This window comes from Lepidochelys kempii, chromosome 5, assembly GCF_965140285.1.
Source record: "Lepidochelys kempii isolate rLepKem1 chromosome 5, rLepKem1.hap1, whole genome shotgun sequence".
Lineage (NCBI taxonomy): Eukaryota > Metazoa > Chordata > Testudines > Cheloniidae > Lepidochelys > Lepidochelys kempii.
The window spans coordinates 121,181,140-121,198,881 of record NC_136384.1 but is presented as its reverse complement, the minus strand read 5'-3'; positions in this window follow the sequence as shown (position 1 = coordinate 121,198,881).

Genomic DNA, 17,742 nt, shown 5'->3' with positions numbered 1-17,742 from the left:
TCTGGAACATCTCCTCTTCCTTGGTCATGACGGAGAATATCACTTCTGGACGAGTTACTAAAGCTGGTACTGCTGTATCCCATTTGCATGCTCCCAGTATAGATTCACTCCCCACTTGTCTGAATTCTTCTGCCATTGACTGGAATATTGGCAGATTGGTGGCTGCTTTAGCACGCCTGACAAATTTGGGGGGGGAAATTTATTTGACTCAGCACTTCATCACTGAAACACCTTGGCACAGCAGCCGCTGAAGCGGGAAATTGCAGCAGCCTAATAAGCCTTGACTGACGATGGTGTATGCTTGAATGACTCATGAATTCCATATGTAGGCATGGACAAGGCAAACAAAGCAGGTTTACTAATCTCTGCATGTTAGAACCTGATCTCCAATTCTTCTGGCACTATCTTTTTAAGATGCTAAATCATGAAGAAGACAGTCCATGCTGCGTCACTGAGTTCACCCATCTCTAATTACATTCATACAGGACTAAGGGAATGAGTGCTGAGTGTTTGCTCCTTAAAGATAAATGTTTATACATGGTGATGTAACTCACTCTTTACTTGAGCCTACTCCAGCGTGTGTATTTATTACACACCTCTGAAACGATGCCCTGCACCTGTCTACATGCTTGTTTAATAACTTGGGATCGCCCAACGATACAAGTCTTTCCTGTGGCCCAGCACTGCCCTGGGCACACTGCCAAGGGAGGAGCAGGCTCTCATGGCACGTAGGGTGTCAAGGTTCCTTCCCCACTCTGAACTCTAGGGTACAGATGTGGGGACCTGCATGAAAACCTCCTAAGCTTATTTTTACCAGCTTAGGTTAAAACTTCCCCAAGGTAGAAACTATTTTACCCTTTGCCCTTGGACTTTTGCTGCCACCACCAAACGTTTAACACCAGTTACTGGGAAAGAGTTAGTTTGGAAAAGTCTTTCCCCCCCAAAATCCTCCCAACCCTTGCACCGCACTTCCTGGGGAAAGTTTGGTAAAAATCCTTACCAATTTGCATAGGTGACCACAGACCCAAACCCTTGGATCTTAAGAACAAATGAAAAGCGCATTCAGTTTCTTAAAAGAAGAATTTTAATAGAAGAAAAAGTAAGAAGAATCACCTCTGTAAAATCAGGATGGTAAATACCTTACAGGGTAATTAGATTCAAAACATAGAGAATCCCTCTAGGCAAAACCTTAAGTTACACAAAAAAAGACAAAAAAACAGGAATATCCATTCCATTCAGCACAGCTTATTTTCTCAGCCATTTAAAGAAATCATAATCTAACGCATATCTACCTAGCTTACTTAATAAGTTCTAAGACTCCATTCTTGTTCTGTCCCTGGCAAAAAGCATCACCCAGACAGACCCAGACCCTTTGTTTCTCCCCCCCTCCAGCTTTGAAAGTATCTTATCTCCTCATTGGTCATTGTGGTCAGGTGCCAGCAAGGTTATCCTAGCTTCTTAACCCTTTACAGGTGAAAGGGTTTTTCCTCTGGCCAGGAGGGATTTTAAAGGTATTTACCCTTCCCTTTATATTTATGACACGCCCCCCCAAATCACAGATAGGGTGGAACTCTGGCTGGGATTTCTTCCTGGAGCTCTAGGAAAAACAGAGTTAATAAGACACATGCACCTCTAAATATACTACCAAGTATATAAAGACTAACAATATTTTCCACATCTCAAGGACGATTTTAACCAGTTGATTCTGGGAAACTTTCACAGGAGAGTGCATCAGCCACTTTGTTAGAAGCTCCTGAGATGTGTTGGATGTCAAAATCAAAATCTTGGAGAGCTAAACTCCACCAAAGAAGTTTGTTATTTCCCGTGGCGGTATGAAGCCACTGTAGTGCAGCATGGTTGGTTTGCAGGTGGAAACGCCGTCCCCAAACATATGGGCATAGCTTTTCCAGGGTGTAGACAATAGCGTAACATTCTTTTTCAGTGACTGACCAGTTGTTTTCCCTCTCAGACAGTTTCTTGCTGAGAAACACTACAGGGTGGAATTTTTGATCCGGTCCTTCCTGCATTAAAACTGCTCCCACACCATGCTCGGATGCATCGGTGGTTACTAGGAACGGTGTGTCAAAGTCTGGAGCCCTTAGCACAGGGTCAGACATGAGTGTCGCTTTAAGCTGGTTAAAGGCCTTATGACACTCTTCGGTCCACTGAATGGCATTTGGCTGTTTCTTTTTGGTTAGGTCTGTCAGTGGGGCGGCGATTTGGCTGTATTGTGGTACAAATCACCTGTAATAACCAGCCAAGCCTAAGAAGGATTGAACCTGTTTCTTTGACCTTGGGACAGGCCACTTTTGGATAGCATCCACTTTGGCCTGTAGGGGGTTGATAGTTCCTTGACCCACCTGGTGTCCAAGGTAAGTCACTCTGTTAAGGCTGAGAAGTGTCAAATAGGCCTAAACAGTTAGTCCTGCCTCCCTTATGCACTTGAAGACTTTTTGTAGATGTTCCAGGTGTTCTGCCCAGGAATCTGAAAATATGGCCACCTCGTCAAGGTAGGCGACTGCATATTCTCCTAATCCCACTAGGAGACCATCTACAAGTCTTTGGAAGGTGGCAGGTGCATTCCGCAGCCCAAAAGGGAGCACATTAAATTCATACAGCCTGACATGGGTGGTGAAGGCTGACCTTTCCTTGGCGGATTCATCCAGCGGTACCTGCCAGTAGCCCTTGGTTAAATCCAAGGTAGAGATGAACTGGGCTCGTCCCAGTTTCTCTAATAGTTCATCTGTGCATGGCATTGGATAGTTGTCTGGGCGAGTTACAGCATTTAGCTCACAGTAGTCCACACAAAAATGTATCTCCCCATCTGGTTTGGGAACTAGAACCACTGGAGATGCCCATGCACTGCCAGAGGGGTGGATTACACCCATCTGTAGCATATCCTAGATCTCCCATTCTGTAGCACTTTTAGCTTGAGGAGACACCAGGTAAGGTTGGACTCTAATTGGGTGAGCATTACCTGTGTCAATGGAGTGGTATGCCCGTTCAGTCAGTCCTGGGGTGGCTGAGAATGTTGGCACATAGCTAGTGCACAGCTCCTTGATCTGCAGTCGCTGCATATGCCCAAGGGTCATGGAGAGGTTCACCTCTTCCACACCACCATCTCTTTTCCCTTTGTAGTAGACACCTTCAGGCCACTCAGCATCATCTCCTCCTGGGCTGTAAACTGACAAACCCTTAATGCTCTGGAATAAAAGGGCTTTAGAGAATTAATATGGTACACCTGAGGCTTTCAGTTGGAGGTGGGGAATGCTATGAGATAATAGCATTCCTGGACCGTGAATGGCCCTTCCCACGATGCTTCCATTTTATGGGCCTGGAGCGCCTTTAAGACCATGACCTGGTCTCCTACTTTGAAGGAACGCTTTCTGGCATGTTTATCATACCAGGCTTTTTGCACTTTTTGAGCATCCTGTAGGCTCTCTTTAGCAAGGGCTAGAGAGTTTCGGAGGGTGTTTTGTAGGTTGGTTACAAAGTCCAGAATGTTAGTTCCTGGAGAAGGTGTAAATCCCTCCCATTGCTGCTTCACCAACTGTAATGGCCCCTTAACCTCGCGGCCATATACAAGTTCAAATGGTGAAAACCCTAAACTGGGATGTGGTACAGCTCTGTAGGCAAAGAGCAACTGCTGCAACACTAGGTCCCAATCATCGGAGTGCTCATTTACGAATTTACGTTTCATGGCACCCAAAGTTCCATTAAACTTAACTTAAACTGGGAAAGGATGAACCACTTGTGTTTTCTCTGAGACACCATGGTAATAGTGCTGACCTTTGGTCTGTGATAGGAGAAACGTGGCTGATTCTGAGGCAGGGCCAATACTTTTATGAATGGAGTGTCAGATAACATGGATTTGTTGTGTTGCTATTTGGGTTCTCCACACAAAACACATGGATGTCACTTTACACAGAGTGAGGTTTGTATAGAACCATGTGCAGCAGTGGGGAAGAATCTAATCATGCCAATCACTACCAAGACACATTGCAGTTAATTAAAAGGCCAAATTAAATTAAAGGCCACTCACCTGTCAAAAGGAAAATGCCCATTACAATAGCATAAAGCTGGGCAGGATGGAAACACTTCAGTGAAGTGTATTTGGTGCATAAGAATGAAAGGCAAAGAAGCTATTTTCTAAATAGAATCCCTTTTTGCGGAAGGGGTTGGGATTTGAGTTCCCAAACTTTTCCCCAGCCCTAGTACAGTTAGAGTATAGAGAGTTTTTGATGCCCAGAAATTAGAGTAATCCGGGAATTTAGAATTCTGGGCCAGGGCAGCGAGCACTGCTCCTTAGCAATACCTAGCCCCTTTCACCTTCAAAGGCACTGTACAAACAGTACCTAATTGATCCTCCCCAAGCCCTGTTAAATATTATTATCGGTGAGGAATAATGCCAATAGATCAGGTAACTTGCTCAAGGGCTGAGTCAATTTACGTAACCACCTTTCCTTCATTGCCCCTCCACTCCAAGGTTGGTTATATGTCCATACTTCATCACCAGTTCATACTTAGGGCCTGATCCAGTTCCCATTAAGCCAATGGAAGGATCCAGAGGGAGTTGGATCAGCCCTTTGATGGGGCACACTCACCCTTGAAACACCCACACATAATGTGGCCGGTATCCTCAGATCCAGTGCCTCCAGCTGGCCATCAACCCCTGATTCCAAATCTTCTGCAGCTTAGCTCTCCAGCCAAGTCACATGCAGTTCAACCCCCCTCTGGGGGTAACTAAAGGTTCAACTCAAAGTCCAAAATCAAATACCCAAACTAATAATCCTTCTGCTCTTCTCAGGCTCCACCAAAGCCCTCTGCTTCTTGGCCCATTCCCTTTGTCCCTGCAGAGCTTGTCTCATCTTGCTTTTTCTCCAGCAGGATTCCCTTGCTGCCTCCCATCCCACAGAACTCACTTGGAATCCCAGACCTGTGGATACTCCCCTTAGGCTGTGGGGGAGGTCCTTTAGTAGCCCACCCACTTTCTGGATTCCAGTAGGATCCCCAGAGAGTCTCAGTCAGTCTACCTGCCTGGGGCCTGCTGCAGAGGGAACTCCCCTTGCTTCTCCCTCCAGGGTTTTCCTTTCTCTACTAAGTTCCCCAGCTCTATTTAAGTGCTCCCTGCTTCATCACCACAGCTGGAGACAGTTTCGAATTAAGCCCTGTTACACCCAGTGAAGGTCACTAATTAACCTATATGTTGCCAGCTAATCACTGAGGCTGAGGGCTAGCTGCTTACTCACAAGCAAGGCTGAGCCCAGTTTGCTTCTGTAACCCTTCTGCCTGTCAGAGTTGGCAGCAACAAGGGCCGGGTTCAGTATCTAGGGGATCCATTCCAATAACACAGTGCAAAACCGGCTCGAGCCCCCACCCAGTGACCTGGGACAAATATATACCACCCCCGCTGGGCGCCTCCAAGAGGCAATACTTCCCCTCTCGCAAGCACATAGTCTGAGTGTAGCAAAAAGCCTTTTAACAACAGAGAGAAACAACGTGGCATTATGTTGGGGAAACACCACCAACAGGATTCATAACACAACCCATGAGCAAAAACCCACCCCAAGCAAATTGGGGCATGTCCTTTCCCTTTGGTTCTTGAGTCCAGCAACCCAAAATCACTCAAAGTCCCAAAAGTCCAACGACCCAAAAGTCTCTGTCCCTGGTCAGGGCAGCCTCAGAGTTCAAAAGTTTAACTGCAGAGTTCTACCTCCCAACCTGGGTGAAGATTCGGGGGGGGGGGGGTTAAGGGGCACCTTACGTGGTCCAAAGCTGATGGCCACACCTCTCCGCTCTGCCAGCTGCCCCATGAGCTGCTCTAGGCATCCAACAAACTGCTTTCCTCCACCAGCCGCTCCGCTCACCATCCCGCAAACTGCTCTGCTCCATCAGCCGCTCCGCTCACCATCCCGCAAACTGCTCCACCATGTATCTTCAGTTTCCCCCACTACTTAACACAACACTCAGTGATTTCAGCTCTTTGGTGATTTCAGCTTGTAGTAGGGGAGCCTCAGTGCTGGTCCACCATCAGCCCCAAGTGAATTCAGTTCAGCAGTCTGTAACTAGACTCCTAAGGGAATCAAAATTAGCTCTGATATTCCACAGTGGAGAGAGGAGGAAGTGCAATCAGCATGTAAGGCCCTCACCAGGGGGCCAATGCCACTGAGTATTAATACCTGTCCCCAGCCTCTCTCCTTTCACAGAGTTTTGGAACCCATATCCCTTGCCTAGCGAGTGTTACTTAGTTGATGGCGAGTCCTTCCATCATAACAAAAGGCCAAGTACAGTTCCACTGTCCTTGATTCCCATAATCAGGATAATAACAATTTATTCTTCCTGCCCCAATAACAGAGACACTGGGGATCCCACAGCAGCCAAAGTGACCATTTGGGCAACTATGGCCTCATTCTAGGCAGGGTGGGTGTGCCTATGCAAATGAGATCAGCCCCTGAAGTTCTTTTCCACAACTTGCCACACCTCACCACCAGATGTCAGGGTGGAGCTCATCCTGACTCTGCTTACACCTCAAAGGGCCATACAGCCCATGACAGGCCCTGTGATTGTAAACTCCTAGAGGGAGGGCCCTATCCTCGCTCTGTGTATCATGTGTGAGGTGCTTAACACACTGTGAGCATTATAAAATAAAGCTGTGTTGTCATTAAGAGTTTATGTACAATATGTGACCCACAAGCCTTCACTCTCAGATGTTCTTCACTCAAAAATTCATGCATGGCTGCCACTGATTTTTATGGGATCTGCATAGGCCTTTCTGAGGGTGGAACCAGATAAGGCTAATTACCTCAGCTCTCCTCTTTGTCTTGAAACTTGGCTCTTTTAATTGCCTAAATATACTAGAGCAACTGGCTTTAATCTGGGCTGCACAGTTTCAGCACGGACTGTCGTCATCATGATTTAGCTTCTTAAAAAGATAGAGTGCCAGAAGAATTGGAGATCAGGTTCTAACATGCAGAGATTAGTGAACCTGCTTTGTCTGCCTTGTCCGTGCCTACATATGGAATTCATGAGTTGCTCAAGCATACACCATGATCAGTCGAGGCTTATTAGGCTGCTGCAATCTCCTGCTTCAGTCACTGAATCTCATATTGCAAGTAAATACATCATTACAGTTCTGACACTGGGGTACTTGCAGCACAGCCCTCCTCACAAGAGGATCCAGTACAAGCACATTAAAATACAGCTGCATTCCAGCCAGAGAAATGAAAAGTCCCATGCAGGAGGATAACGCTGCCTCTATTCTTTATTTGCTGTGATCCATCGCCATGAAGATGAGTATGGACCCATGTCCCAGGGTTTGGTGTAGACATCAGCTCATGGTCTGGAATCTTTCCATTGCCCTCAATGGGCTTTAGGTCCGGGGGCTCCACTTGAGTACAGGCGTTGCAACTTTGGCTGGCCAGTGCAAGGCGCCTACATCCTCAGCCCTCTGTGCAGCATTGTAATGGCCAATAAATGTATGTGAGTATCTTTATAGGGTATTTATTGCTTGATAAAATAGTGTGGATGTGGATGTTACTTTCAGCAGGGACTGCTCCGATAGCTTTGCTCATTAAATGTAATTGGATGCTTCTGTGACTCTGCATGTAGACAGTGGGAAGGCAGTAACCAATGCCTCCTGAGAAAGGCTATACCAGCTGAGGCTGTTTGAGTTTGTGTAATCTGTAATCTGTGCTAGGATAGCTGGTGTGGATAATAAATGGGAGTGCTCAGTTTTGCATATTCTTCGGATTGCTGTCATTCTTTACTTTTTGCTGTCTCTTAGTCAAACATTTATGGAAATAGTCTCTCACACTTATACAGCCCCCAGAACCTTTCCATAGACGAGTATCTATTCACTCACAACTGAAATACAGTCACGTGTAGGACAGAATGTGGCAGCCGTTCAACAGCACACAACATCTCTATGCAACAGTCTAGTGCAGGAAATGAAGAACACCCTGTCTACTTGAAACTGCAGGGCAAATGTGAGGAGGGAGGATGTAATTGCCCAAACTAGAATTTGGCTAACACCTCCACGCTTGCAAAAAGCGACATGGACTCTTTAAGGGTCACAAGTGGGGAACGGGAGATTAGTTCTATGTCTTATCCAAAAGAGGACAACTCTAAACACACAATGGGCCAGATCTGCAAACATGCCTACGGGATTTACAAAAGTACCTCTCTGAGTTAAGCGCCTAACTCCCATTGATTTAAAATGGGAATTTCACAGGGTGTGAGTCTCCTTCCAGCCTTGTTCACCACAGAAACCACTGAGACTCTCTTCTTTTAGTGTTCACTTCATGTAATTTATTCAAGTCCCCTGCCCCAACACCTGTAGAGCGAACTAGAACAACCCTAGTACCTATGACCTTGTTACCTTCAGCCCCTGTTTGTCAGGGCTCTGGAAGGAAAAGCACTACCTTCCTTGGGCTTGCTGACCCATCTGTTAGGCCTCAGCACCCTGTCACAGGGAGTTCTGCACCTAACCTGCTAAGTGCAACATCCCTGGCACTTGTCTGAAGTATGGTTCCGTATTGACTTAATGGAGAGGGTGGGCACATACTGAATTACCAGCAGTACTTTCTGAGAAGCCTGAGATCTCTTTGTAAGGCTCCCATCCAAGGACTGACCAGGGTAACCCTCCTTACTTTATAGATTTAATCCCAAGGTTGTGGGGCTACTGCCCCACATGGCAAGGGACTACTGAAAGCAGCAGGGGAAGAGGCTGATCAACCAGAGACACCATCCGATCAAATTCAGTAACAAATCTTTGAGTAACATAGCGATTGTGACCAAAAACCTGTCAAAAGACTGTGCAATCGTTAGTTTGCTTCTGCAGGTCTGTGGCCCACCCTATATGCTCACTCATGCTGAATAAGAAGGAGGAATAAGAGACAGAAGTTGACTGTTGGGTTGCTGAGTGGGACGATACTGTTGGATTATTCGATGGTGGTCAGGGCTAGAAGCTGGGACTTTACTCTCATGCTTTTCCCCTCCAAATCTAGGATTCGCAACGCCATTGTTTATAAACAGCTGCTTTAATATCTCAAAGTTCCAAGACAAAAAGTAGAAGACAAATGGCACAACCCCCTCGGAACTGACCATATGTTAGTGTGACATTAGTCCTTGCATGGGGGTTACGCTTGGTGATCGCATTTGCCTCTGTAGCAATAAGTACCACTGCACGGGACCCCTGCTAATTATTGTTATTTGTATTGGGGAGCTCCCACCAGGTGCTGGAGATGAGGATGCAGTCAGAGGTATGGTAACTAGCAGGGATACCTACAGCTGAAAGTCTGTTTGAACATGGCATTTGGCTGAGAACATGTACATATAAAGAAATACAATCTAATGTAACTTTATGAGCGTAGATCTAGAGGCTTTGGGCTTCATGAAAGGACTACAGCTGCCTTGTTGAATTCAGTGCTCCTTTGATTTTTCAGTTGGTGCCTTTAAGTGTCCATCATCATTGCTGCTCTTCCATGGTTCATTTTCTCTTCTTTCACCCCCACTTGATCTCTGCAAAGCTCCTATACTTGCAAAGTGAACAGCTTCCCGTTTAATAACAATACAGCACTCTGCGCTTCTATGCCACCTGCCAATTGTGGATCCCAAAGCGCTTGCCAACACTGATTAATTTAGCCGTGGAACACATCTATGAGGTAAAGTGTTATCTTCATTTTACTGATGGGGGACTTGAGGCAGAGAGAGGTTAAGAGACTTGCCTATGATCGCACAGTGAGGCGATGGTAATGCCAGGAGTAGAACCAAAAGACTCTGATTCCCAATTTTGTGCTTCGATCTTTAGTCGATTGCATAGTCATTTACTTGAAAGAAGCTCGAGTGCAATTGCCTGTCTAATTTGCATGCACACTTGCAATTGGGAGCTCAACTATGTGTTTGCCTTTATTTCTGGAGGATGTATCTTTGGCTTGAATAACATCTCAGACTTTGCCATTGAACCATCTAATTTATTTTGTTACTTCTCATCTTGCTTCCTTTCCAGTTTAGGAAGTATGTCTGTCTTCTCTAAGAGCTCAGGGTTGCTTAAGTAGCCTCCATGCTGACTCTCAGGATTTTAATTTCCTCAATGGGCCTCTTCACCATCCTCAGATTTCCCTTAATCAAAGTTGGTTTGTCAGTCATGGCAGCAAAATCACTGAGGAATGTTGCTGGGGTTCAAAAGTCAGTGCTTTAGTGATGTCTGTGTGTAGAGAGACTGAGATTACAGAGTGGAAATTAATGAGTGGAAATTTCTAAAGAGTGTCAGAAAAACAGCAGTCGTGATTCTTCTCACAGAACTGTTCTTGCCTGAAGAGTTGTAGTAGCCATGCTGGTCCCAGGACATTCGAGAGACAAGGTGGGTGAGGTAATACCTTTTATTGGACCAACTTCTGGTGGTGACAGAGACAAGATTTCAAGCTACACATCCGATGAAGCTGACTGAATGTATCCGATGAAGTGAGCTATAGCTCACAAAAGCTCATGCTCAAATAAATGGGTTAGTCTCTAAGGTGCCACAAGTCCTCCTTTTCCTTTCGCGAATAGAGACTAACACGGCTGCTACTCTGAAAGCTACACAGAGTTCTTCAGGGCTTTCTTTCTGTTCTTGTAATGCTGTAACAAGGTGCATGAATAACAGAGGAAGGCTGATAAAACAAAAACTTTGCATTTTGGTTTAACAACATGTAACTTTACCAGTTGTACATTGTACAGCCACAGGCTCACTTTTCTGATAAGTGTAAACACTGTTAGGCCTTAAAGAATGATAATAGAGCTGGATGAAAAAATTTCAACTTGTTTTTTAAATAACAAATGGCTTTGTGATTAATTTGGGGGAGGAGGGGTTCACCAAAAAATCCTATTTATTTTTTCTTCGTTTTTTTCTTTATTTCAGTTTTCAACAACTGAAAAATGCTCAGTTTGGGGGATTTTTTTTTTTGACAAAAATCTGAAACATCCCATTAAAAAATGTTGAGGAAAACAAAAAAAAGTTATTTCCTTCCAATTTTTTCTTGGAAAATAAGAGACAATTTTCTACCAGTTCTAGTAAGTAAACAAAATAATTGATCATATGGAATTGTCTGCAGTGGTGAGAAGAACTAAATAAGGAGAAACTGAAGTAGCTGTAGGAACCATTTTCTCTGTGATAGATTGGATGCAGTTAGGACTGCTGGAGAGCACAAAGTATACTTCATTTTTGCAGAAATCCTTCATTTAGGAAAGAATTAAGTAGCTGACGAGAATTAAGTCCAAAGAAATAACTGCATGTGAAAAATGCTACATGAAATATGATTATTCATCATTTCTATAGCATCATAAATGTCCACATCACTGTACAGCAATTGGTCAGTGCCAAACAAACACCAGGACCCTGACTCGGAAGACATGCAATCGAAGGGCAAGATTTTCAGACTTGGGAGAATTAAGACAGGCTCCTAACCCCAAATATAAGCAACTTCATAAGTGGCCTGATTTTGAAACAGGCTTCGCATGTAGCAGCGTCCATGGAAGCTAACAGAGTTATTCTGGATTTATGCCAGTGCAACTGACCTCATAATTTGGCCCCTACAGAACAAACAAGACAGACCACCCCAAAGTGGGGATGGGGCTGCCACAGCTCGAGCGCATCCTGGAAGAGATGAGTTTTCAGCAGTGCCCTGAAGGTGGGGATGGAAGGAGATTGGTGTGCACTAGAGCAGGGTGTGAGGAGAGTGGCATGGCAAAGGGGGCCAAATAGGAAGAAAATACATGATCCAGTTCCCTTTCAGTCAGTGGAGAGACTGTCATTGATTTGAATGGGAGTTGGCTTGGGCCCTAAGGCAAGAAGCTTGGGCAGCGTGTGAGGAGCAGGAGGAGATGGCCGCACAGATGTACACGGAGACAAGTTATTGAGCAGCCACAACTCCAGCTGGCATCTCTGGCACTGGCAGCTGTGGCCAAGCAGAACCTTTGAAAGATGGCAGGGATAAAAGAGGAGCAGAGTTGCCTTTACAATATCGCCAAGACTCATAGCACCAGAGACCCCGGGAGCACATACTGGTTTAAAGTATGCCCCTTCCCCTTGATTAGATCTGTATTTGGATAAAATTTCCAGGGATCAAATGCTCATAGAAGACCACAGAGCAAGGATTCAGTATGTAAGCCTGCATATTTTGCATGCATCCAGACCTGAAATCGGCAGGAAAAGACTCATGATTTTTAAGTGTCACTGTCTGAATTGTGGCTGATTATTGTTGCCATTGCTGGGTTGTCACCATGCTAATGCCATTGCTAAACATTTCAGTCCAGGAATCCCATCTGGTGCATTGAGGAAAGAAAGACTGTGATGTCTCTTCTCATAATATCCACACTTGTGGCCTTTTGGAAAATGAAATTGACTTGGAGTCCTGATCTCTGTCAAGGTTAGAGTCCATTTCCATACAGCTGTGAAATACAACCAGGTGTTCTTTGCAGCACAGTCAGCTTCTTTGCAGGCTGCTCTCATTGTTAACACAGCGAGATAACACATCACGATGCACTTTTCTTTGCTGGATTTCTCAGTTGGGGGCATTCTGCCAGCGCTCTGAGCTGGGGTAAGGCTCTGGAGGAGTGGCAGGACAGCTCAGCTAGGCATGTGTGGGTGGTGACTCTGAGGGCTCCATGCCAATACCTAGCAAGAAAAAACAATGCAGGGCAGAAATGTACCAACCAGAATACAGTGAAAACAAAAGCTGTTGCCAGGGCAGAAATATTGTGTATGCAGACAATACAAATGCAAAGCCTGCAAAGATATCACCATCTGAAATACTGCAAAACAGAAATGTTGGGTGGGGAAAGCACTGGTTCAATGATTGTTTGGAACATGACAAAGGTTAGGAGAGGCAATCAGGTTTCTTAATTGCAGCCACTCATATCAGATGCTGTCATTGCCCCATCAAACAAATGTAAATAAACGATTTTCAAGATGGAGATAGGGTTTCATTAAAATGCAAAGTCCATGCCCTGAGGAATCATAGAATCATAGAATATCAGGGTTGGAAGGGACCCCAGAAGGTCATCTAGTCCAACCCCCTGCTCAAAGCAGGACCAATTCCCAGTTAAATCATCCCAGCCAGGGCTTTGTCAAGCCTGACCTTAAAAACCTCTAAGGAAGGAGATTCTACCACCTCCCTAGGTAACGCATTCCAGTATTTCACCACCCTCTTAGTGAAAAAGTTTTTCCTAATATCCAATCTAAACCTCCCCCACTGCAACTTGAGACCATTACTCCTCGTTCTGTCATCTGCTACCATTGAGAACAGTCTAGAGCCATCCTCTTTGGAACCCCCTTTCAGGTAGTTGAAAGCAGCTATCAAATCCCCCCTCATTCTTCTCTTCTGCAGGCTAAACAATCCCAGCTCCCTCAGCCTCTCCTCATAAGTCATGTGTTCTAGACCCCTAATCATTTTTGTTGCCCTTCGCTGGACTCTCTCCAATTTATCCACATCCTTCTTGTAGTGTGGGGCCCAAAACTGGACACAGTACTCCAGATGAGGCCTCACCAATGTCGAATAGAGGGGAATGATCACGTCCCTCGATCTGCTTGCTATGCCCCTACTTATACATCCCAAAATGCCATTGGCCTTCTTGGCAACAAGGGCACACTGCTGACTCATATCCAGCTTCTTGTCCACTGTCACCCCTAGGTCCTTTTCCGCAGAACTGCTGCCTAGCCATTCGGTCCCTAGTCTGTAGCGGTGCATTGGATTCTTCCGTCCTAAGTGCAGGACCCTGCACTTATCCTTATTGAACCTCATCAGATTTCTTTTGGCCCAATCCTCCAATTTGTCTAGGTCCTTCTGTATCCTATCCCTCCCCTCCAGCGTATCTACCACTCCTCCCAGTTTAGTATCATCCGCAAATTTGCTGAGAGTGCAATCCACACCATCCTCCAGATCATTTATGAAGATATTGAACAAAACTGGCCCCAGGACCGACCCTTGGGGCACTCCACTTGATACTGGCTGCCAACTAGACATGGAGCCATTGATCACTACCCGTTGAGCCCGACAATCTAGCCAGCTTTCTACCCACCTTATAGTGCATTCATCCAGCCCATACTTCCTTAACTTGCTGACAAGAATACTGTGGGAGACTGTGTCAAAAGCTTTGCTAAAGTCAAGAAACAATACATCCACTGCTTTCCCTTCATCCACAGAACCAGTAATCTCATCATAAAAGGCGATTAGATTAGTCAGGCATGACCTTCCCTTGGTGAATCCATGCTGGCTGTTCCTGATCACTTTCCTCTCATGCAAGTGCATCAGGATTGATTCTTTGAGGACCTGCTCCATGATTTTTCCAGGGACTGAGGTGAGGCTGACTGGCCTGTAGTTCCCAGGATCCTCCTTCTTCCCTTTTTTAAAGATGGGCACTACATTAGCCTTTTTCCAGTCATCCGGGACTTCCCCGGTTCGCCACGAGTTTTCAAAGATAATGGCCAATGGCTCTGCAATCACAGCCGCCAATTCCTTCAGCACTCTCGGATGCAACTCGTCCGGCCCCATGGACTTGTGCACGTCCAGCTTTTCTAAATAGTCCCTAACCACCTCTATCTCCACCGAGGGCTGGCCATCTCTTCCGCATTTTGTGATACCCAGCGCAGCAGTCTGGGAGCTGACCTTGTTAGTGAAAACAGAGGCAAAAAAAGCATTGAGTACATTAGCTTTTTCCACATCCTCTGTCACTAGGTTGCCTCCCTCATTCAGTAAGGGGCCCACACTTTCCTTGGCTTTCTTCTTGTTGCCAACATACCTGAAGAAACCCTTCTTGTTACTCTTGACATCTCTTGCTAGCTGCAGCTCCAGGTGCGATTTGGCCCTCCTGATTTCATTCCTACATGCCCGAGCAATATTTTTATACTCTTCCCTGGTCATATGTCCAACCTTCCACTTCTTGTAAGCTTCTTTTTTATGTTTAAGATCCGCTAGGATTTCACCATTAAGCCAAGCTGGTCGCCTGCCATATTTACTATTCTTTCGACTCATTGGGATGGTTTGTCCCTGTAACCTCAACAGGGATTCCTTGAAATACAGCCAGCTCTCCTGGACTCCTTTCCCCTTCAATTTAGTCCCCCAGGGGATCCTGGCCATCCGTTCCCTGAGGGAGTCGAAGTCTGCTTTCCTGAAGTCCAGGGTCCGTATCCTGCTGCTTACCTTTCTTCCCTGCGTCAGGATCCTGAACTCAACCAACTCATGGTCACTGCCTCCCAGATTCCCATCCACTTTTGCTTCCCCCACTAATTCACTAATTCTAGGAGTGGTGGAATTCTACAAAGATAATAAAATGAGCCCCTGTTTGGGTAATCATTATGTATGCATCAAATTCTTTCCCGTGGCATCTCTGTCATTTCCTTTTCCAAGTGGACGCTTTTCTCCCGCAATGAACAGTTTGACTTTAAGTTCACTGAATAAAGACTTTGGCGCAAAGTTATCCCTAGGGTACCATCATTTCCCACCACACTGACGACGCACCTGGCTCCCTCACTGCTTCTGCATCATGTTCAAGCTCGTCCTTTAACATTCTAGTGCTACATAACTCTGCCGATTGTATCTCAGCTTTTGTTAATTCCTAGTTGCCTTCTTGGGCCATATACTCTCCACATGCTTTCACTGTAATGTTTCCTTCATTTTTACTTTCTTTCACCCCAAACCCAGTGCCAAGAGATGCTTTCTTCTTCCTGGGTACCAAACACATTCCACATTCCCCTTCAAAACTTTCCTCTTTCAGCTTGCTGTCCACTGCTAATTCCAGCTTGGACACTATCTGATCTCTCTATCTTATTACTAATGGCAATTAAATAACAATAATAAAAAATTGCAACATTTAAAAATATATACAATGTGTAAAGGAAAAACCAGGTGCTCACAAAACAACACACATCGATTCATAGATTCTAAGGCCAGATGGGACCATTGTGATCATCTAGTCTGACCTCCCGTCTAACATAGGCCAGAGAACTTCCCCAGCAAAACTCCTAGAGCAGAGCTTTTTGAAAAACCTCCAATCTTAATTTAAAAATTGTCAGTGATGGAGCTAAATTGTTCCAATGGTTAAATACTCTCACTGCCAAAAATTTAGACCTTATTTCCTGTTTAAATTTGTATAGCTTCCGCTTCCAGCCATTAGACTGTGTTAGACCTTTCTCTGCTAGACTGCAGAGCCCATTATTAAATATTTGTTCCTCATGTAGATACTTATAGACTGTAATCAAGTCACCCCTTAACCCATGTTGATATGCATTAGTTACATTTCCCTCCTTTTGTTCTTGATGAATTGAGTCCAGTGTCAGCCACTCCACTATCTTGCCCAGGATTGATCTCAGGCTGCCAGGCCTATAACTACCTGGGTCATCCTGTTTACCTGGCCCTACTAAAGCTCCGACTCTGGCTCTGACTACTAGGTCTGGCTGCCTATGACCTGTCCATGACAATACAGGGGTTTGCATCAATTTAACTATATTGGTTTAAAAAAGCGATTGAAGTTAAACTAGTGCAACTTGTGTAGACAAGGCCTTACATCTGTTTTTAAATTTATTTAAGTGGTGCAGAGCCCTACACAGACACTCTTATTTAGATTTAAGAAATGCTTTTATTATTTTAGTTTAGTTTCATCCACTTTTTAAAAACAGATTAGGCTAAATTTAAATAAGTCACTCTTAAACCAAAATAAGAGTATCCACACACAAACTCGAACCAGTTTAATTAAATAGGTTTAAAAACACACCTTTAGGTAGGCCAGTGTAAGTGTGTATATAGACAAGGCTTTCACTATAGGGTTTATCACAAGATGTGTAGGGAAAATTCTGCCAATCCTTTTGTTAAAATACTGATTCCCTTCCACTCTAGTGTATGGTCAGTTCTCATTATGTTATCCAGGTCCAATGGCAAAGCCACGAGGCTTGTCTTTTAATTTATCTGGAAAGCACCATGCACACCTATTTAATAATTATTATAAAGCTAATTAGGCACATGTCTGTGGCTAGTGCAAAAGAATCACTGCATCGCAAAAAGGGAGACACTACACTTTTCCTGTCTTGCATATTTAAAGGGACACCCATCAGCTTGAATTCAAGTCACTATTTTAAAAATAAAAATTGTTCAGAGTTTCAGCTGCTAAAATATCCTGGCGTCCTCTCACCAATCAATTTTTTATAATAGTTTTCTCTCCTCTGTTGCTATGTGAAAGCTTCACACAGATAACAGGGGAAACTGATTGACTATAAACTGTCAAGAGTGAAGTTGACTGCACACAGAGTTGTCAAATGAACACAAACTGGAAAAATTAGAGGAACTATTTTATTTCTCTACTGAGAATTATGCTGATTTGAGGTGTTTCTTGTAAAAAATCATAGGGAAAACTATTTCAGACAGAAATGTGAGGTTTTTTAAGTTGAGGTTTTGCTTTAAAATAAATTAACAGTTAATTAAAAAAATAAATAACCTGTCTGGGTCCATGACACAGAGAAAGCCTTGATCTAAAAGAAGATTCTCCTCTTTCCGACATTGAACCATATCAAGAGACATCATTAAAATGCATAACTTTTGTTTAGATAAAACAGTTGCCCTTGAATCAGACAAAGACTAGCTATTCTACTGTCTGAAGCAGCCATTAACTAAAATGCTTCTGCAAATCACCATCATTGTAAAAGCAAATGCAAATTGTGTAGAGCGAGCAATTGCACATAATGAGTTAAATGTGATTTGTAATTAGAGTCAGAGA